The sequence below is a fragment of the Mizuhopecten yessoensis genome, unplaced genomic scaffold (genome assembly GCF_002113885.1).
Source record: "Mizuhopecten yessoensis strain PY_sf001 unplaced genomic scaffold, ASM211388v2 scaffold716075, whole genome shotgun sequence".
NCBI lineage: Eukaryota > Metazoa > Mollusca > Bivalvia > Pectinida > Pectinidae > Mizuhopecten > Mizuhopecten yessoensis.
The window spans coordinates 136,854-143,163 of record NW_018479935.1 but is presented as its reverse complement, the minus strand read 5'-3'; positions in this window follow the sequence as shown (position 1 = coordinate 143,163).

Genomic DNA, 6,310 nt, shown 5'->3' with positions numbered 1-6,310 from the left:
TATCCTTCATAATGGATACAAGTGTTTTTGGATTACTATCCAGGTCCAGTGTCAGGGAAGGTAAGGAGTGTCTGTTCAAAATACGGGAAACAATGTTGAATTTATGACTACATTTTCAGTTTAATTTTCAAGATGTGGCAAAGGTACAGGATATTGAAACCATTTTCATATATACAATGTAAGGGTTTATTAATCCCTAAGGAATTTCAGTTTTTCAATGAATGGTATATTTGAATGTGCAATTTTGTATAAAGGAACAGCTCCTTAAGATTATAAACTTTTCCGGGAAATGCTTATCCTCTCACGTGATAAGGAAATCTTTTTGTGTTTTTCAACCATGAAATTACCATTTTTAACTTTCATTTTTTCCCCCTTATTTTAAATGTGTCAACTAAGTTTATCCTTTCCACTGTATTGACCTCATCGTTACTCACTGATTGATTATCTCCCCTTTATTACAGCATTTGTGGCCACAGTCCACTGGGCACACACCCTTTCATGGTCATGTAATCATGATTGACCTTGAAAGGGGATTATGTGTGCAGTGGACTGTGGTAGCAAGTGATTTATTGCCCACACTTTTCCATTGTGAGAGGTGGGAAGTATGCAGTAAATGTATATACGATTGATCACGGATGTTAATGATGTTCACACTCTGATGATAATCAGAGTGTTTTCAAACGTGGGAGTTAGTTGGCTTCAGGTATGATCATTCATTTCTAATTACTATACATTGCCGATGCAGCAGGATGTCTTTTGTCAAAATTTACTGTTACAATTTTGTAAAAGGAGAGGAAAATTGCAGGGCCAGACAGGGGTTCAAACCCGGTTCTGGTCGAGTATTTTTCATCTCCTGTTACAGTGGTGCCTGTAACCAACCCTTCAATGTTTCAAGCTTGGCAAGGGGTTGTGTCTTCGGGGGGCGTAGACTTATAAACATGAGGGAGGAATGAAGCGGAACTGGACTGGGTCGATCGTCGGCGATCAGATAGCTCAATTGCATTGGTAGAGCATCCGTCTAGAGTTCGGTTGGTCCCGGTTTCGAACCCCGGTCTGGCCGAGAATTTTTCCTCTCCTATTACAACTTCATCCACAGGATACATCAATATATCACACTAACAATCATACGGCAGTAACCGTTCTCTTAAAGAATTATCAGATTGATTGGTATTGTGAATTAACATATTGATTGGTGAAGTGAGTTAACATATTGATTGGTTAAGTGAGGTAACATATTGATTTGTAAAGTGAGTTAACAGATTAATTGGTAAAGTGAGTTAACATATTGATTGGTTAAGTGAGTTAACATATCGATTTGTAAAGTGAGTTAACAGATGATTGGTAAAGTGAGTTAACATATTGATTTGTAAAGTGAGTTAACAGATGATTGGTAAAGTGTGTTAACAGATTGATTGGTAAAGTGAGTTAACAAATTGATTGGTAAAGTGAGTTAACAGATTGATTGGTAAAGTGAGTTAACAGATGATTGATAAAGTGAGTTAACAGACTAATTGGTAAAGTGAGTTAACAGATGATTGGTAAAGTGAGTTAACAGACTATTGGTAAAGTGAGTTAACAGATAAATTGGTAAAGTGAGTTAACAGATTGATTGGTAAAGTGAGTTAACAAATTGATTGGTAAAGTGAGTTAACAGATTGATTGGTAAAGTGAGTTAACAGATGATTGGTAAAATGAGTTAACAGACTAATTGGCAAAGTGAGTTAACAGATGATTGGTAAAGTGAGTTAACAGATGATTGGTAAAGTGAGTTAACAGATAAATTGGTAAAGTGAGTTAACAGATGATTGGTTAAGTGAGTTAAGAGATTGATTGGTAAAGTGAGTTAACAGATAAATTGGTTAAGTGAGTTAACAGATTGATTGGTAAAGTTAGTTAACAGATTGATTGGTTAAGTGAGTTAAGAGATGATTGGTAAAGTGAGTTAAAGAATTGTTTGGTAAAGTGAGTTAACAGATTGATTGGTTAAGTGAGTTAAGAGATGATTGGTAAAGTGAGTAAACAGATTAATTGGTAAAGTGAGTAATCATATTGATTGGTAAAGTGAGTAAACAGATTCATTAGTAAAGTGAGTTAGCAGATTAATTTGTAAAGTGAGCTAACAGATTAATTGGTAAAGTGATCGTTAACAGATTAATTGGTAAAGTGATCGTTAACAGATTAATTGTTTAAGTTAGTTAACAGATTAATTGGAAAAGTGATCGTTAACAGATTGATTAGTAAATTAAGTTAACATATTGATTGGTAAAGTGAGTTAACATATTGATTGGTAAAGTGAGTAAACATATTGGTTGGTAAAGTGAGTTAACATATTGTTTGGTAAAGTGAGTTAACAGTTTGATTGGTAAAGTGAGTTAATATAATGGTTGGTAAATTGAGTTAACAGATTGATTGGTAAAGTAAGTTAACAGATTGATTGGTAAAGTGAGTTAATGGGATTGATTGGTAAAGTGAGTTAACAGATGATTTGTAAAGCGAGTTAACAGATTGATTGGTAAAGTGAGTTAACAGATTGATTGGTAAAGTGAGTAAACAAATTGATTGGTAAAGTGAGTTAACAGATTAATTGGTAAAGTGAGTTAACAGATTAATTGGTAAAGTGAGTTAACAGATTAATTGGTAAAGTGAGTTAACAGATTAATTGGTAAAGTGAGTTAACAGATTAATTGGTAAAGTGAGTTAACAGATTAATTGGTAAAGTGAGTTAACAGATTAATTGGTAAAGTGAGTTAACAGATTAATTGGTAAAGTGAGTTAACAGATTAATTGGTAAAGTGAGTTAACAGATTAATTAGTAAAGTGAGTTAACAGATTAATTAGTAAAGTGATCTTTTACAGATTAATTGTTTAAGTTAGTTAACAGATCGATTGGTAAAGTGAGTAAACATATTGATTGGTAAAGTGAGTAAACATATTGGTTGGTAAAGTGAGTTAACATATTGTTTGGTAAAGTGAGTTAACAGTTTGATTGGTAAAGTGAGTTAATATAATGGTTGGTAAATTGAGTTAACAGATTGATTGGTAAAGTAAGTTAACAGATTGATTGGTAAAGTGAGTTAATGGGATTGATTGGTAAAGTGAGTTAACAGATGATTTGTAAAGCGAGTTAACAGATTGATTGGTAAAGTGAGTTAACAGATTGATTGGTAAAGTGAGTAAACAAATTGATTGGTAAAGTGAGTTAACAGATTAATTGGTAAAGTGAGTTAACAGATTAATTGGTAAAGTGAGTTAACAGATTAATTGGTAAAGTGAGTTAACAGATTAATTGGTAAAGTGAGTTAACAGATTAATTGGTAAAGTGAGTTAACAGATTAATTGGTAAAGTGAGTTAACAGATTAATTGGTAAAGTGAGTTAACAGATTAATTGGTAAAGTGAGTTAACAGATTAATTGGTAAAGTGAGTTAACAGATTAATTAGTAAAGTGAGTTAACAGATTAATTAGTAAAGTGATCTTTTACAGATTAATTGTTTAAGTTAGTTAACAGATCGATTGGTAAAGTGAGTAAACATATTGATTGGTAAAGTGAGTAAACATATTGGTTGGTAAAGTGAGTTAACATATTGTTTGGTAAAGTGAGTTAACAGTTTGATTGGTAAAGTGAGTTAATATAATGGTTGGTAAATTGAGTTAACAGATTGATTGGTAAAGTAAGTTAACAGATTGATTGGTAAAGTGAGTTAATGGGATTGATTGGTAAAGTGAGTTAACAGATGATTTGTAAAGCGAGTTAACAGATTGATTGGTAAAGTGAGTTAACAGATTGATTGGTAAAGTGAGTAAACAAATTGATTGGTAAAGTGAGTTAACAGATTAATTGGTAAAGTGAGTTAACAGATTAATTGGTAAAGTGAGTTAACAGATTAATTGGTAAAGTGAGTTAACAGATTAATTGGTAAAGTGAGTTAACAGATTAATTGGTAAAGTGAGTTAACAGATTAATTGGTAAAGTGAGTTAACAGATTAATTGGTAAAGTGAGTTAACAGATTAATTGGTAAAGTGAGTTAACAGATTAATTGGTAAAGTGAGTTAACAGATTAATTAGTAAAGTGAGTTAACAGATTAATTAGTAAAGTGATCTTTTACAGATTAATTGTTTAAGTTAGTTAACAGATCGATTGGTAAAGTGAGTAAACATATTATTGATAAAGTGAGTTAAAAGATTGATTGGTAAAGTGAGTTAACAGATTGATTGGTTAAGTGAATAAACAAATTGATTGGTAAAGTGAGTTAACATATTGATTGGTAAAGTGAGTAAACATATTGGTTGGTAAAGTGAGTTAACATATTGTTTGGTAAAGTGAGTTAACAGTTTGATTGGTAAAGTGAGTTAATATAATGGTTGGTAAATTGAGTTAACAGATTGATTGGTAAAGTAAGTTAACAGATTGATTGGTAAAGTGAGTTAATGGGATTGATTGGTAAAGTGAGTTAACAGATGATTTGTAAAGCGAGTTAACAGATTGATTGGTAAAGTGAGTTAACAGATTGATTGGTAAAGTGAGTAAACAAATTGATTGGTAAAGTGAGTTAAATGATTAATTGGTAAAGTGAGTTAACAAATGATTGGTAAAGTGAGTAAACAGATGATTGGTAAAGTGAGTTAACAGATTAATTGGTAAAGAGAGTTAACATATTGATTGGTATAGTGAGTTAACAGATTGATTAGTAAAGTGAGTTAACAGATTAATTAGTAAAGTGATCGTTTACAGATTAATTGTTTAAGTTAGTTAACAGATTGATTGGTAAAGTGAGTAAACAGATGATTGATAAAGTGAGTTAACAGATTGATTGGTAAAGTGAGTTAACAGATTGATTGGTAAAGTGAATAAACAAATTGATTGGTAAAGTGAGTTAACATATTGATTTGTAAACTGATTGATTGGTAAAGTGAGTTAACAGATGATTGGTAAAGAGAGTTAAGAGATTGATTGATAAAGTGAGTAAACAAATTGATTGGTAAAGTGAGTTAAATGATTAATTGGTAAAGTGAGTTAACAAATGATTGGTAAAGTGAGTAAACAGATGATTGGTAAAGTGAGTTAACAGATTAATTGGTAAAGAGAGTTAACATATTGATTGGTATAGTGAGTTAACAGATTGATTAGTAAAGTGAGCTAACAGATTTATTGGTAAAGTGAGTTAACAGATTGATAGGTAAAGTGAGTTAACAGATTAATTGGTAAAGTAAGTTAACAGATTAATTGGTTAAGTGAGTTAACAGATTAATTGGTAAAGTGAGTTAACAGATTAATTGGTAAAGTGAGTTAGAAGATTAATTGGTAAAGTGAGTTAACAGATTAATTGGTAAAGTGAGTTAACAGATTGATTAGTAAAGTGAGTTAACAGATTGAAAGGTAGAGTAAATTAATAATCTGATAGGTAGTAGTTAATGAAAACAGTCATCGAAAACTCACATAGATATACCGCTACTCCCCCCTGAATTACCTTGACCTTTTAACCTTGACCGATGACCATTTTAATATAATCAGGAATAGCACACAATGTTACCATATGCACTAAATTTATTTAAGGGTTCGTGTGATATCTTGTAGACACGCTTTTTACTTCAAACGTGATAGAGTGTGATCTTTGACGATGACATTTGACCTTTTAACCCTGACTGGTGGCAACCAAAATCTAATCAAGTGTTGAACGCGATCTTACTATACTATGGTGTAATAATAACTTAATGCGTTCAAGGGTTCATGCTGTATCTTATTTAGACGCTTTTTTATTTATGAAAGGACGGACGCACTGACAAACTAAAGTGAACTCCGGAGTTTATAGGCATGTTCCTGTAATTACTCCTCGCCAGAAAGTTTGTAGACAACATCGTATCGATCATCTTCTCCCTTACTATATTCGACTAGAAACAACATTTCCCTGGGCAACTTCTACACTAGTTCAAGTTAAACTTGATTTTCTACGAAAGCCACATTAGTCTATATATAGATCCGTGTATGCATGCATTGTTTTCCATCTACGTACATCATCATTTCCCGGTAATTTCAAAGTCCCAAAGGCCATTAATGTTGAAACCAATTTCAAAAAGAATATTTTACTTCTTTTCCCTATTGTAATTTGAAAGAATATCTCTTTTTTCCAAGAACCTCAGGGCTACAACTTTGTATGTGCCGTTCTAACGACGAATGTATTGGAGATAATTATACACACAATGTAGTCTAGTTATTTTGAAAGCTGCGCAACAAACAGAAATACAAGCCCCTCAGGAGATACGCCGGTAAATCTCGATGGCGCACTCGTTTACTGAGATACCTACTCAAC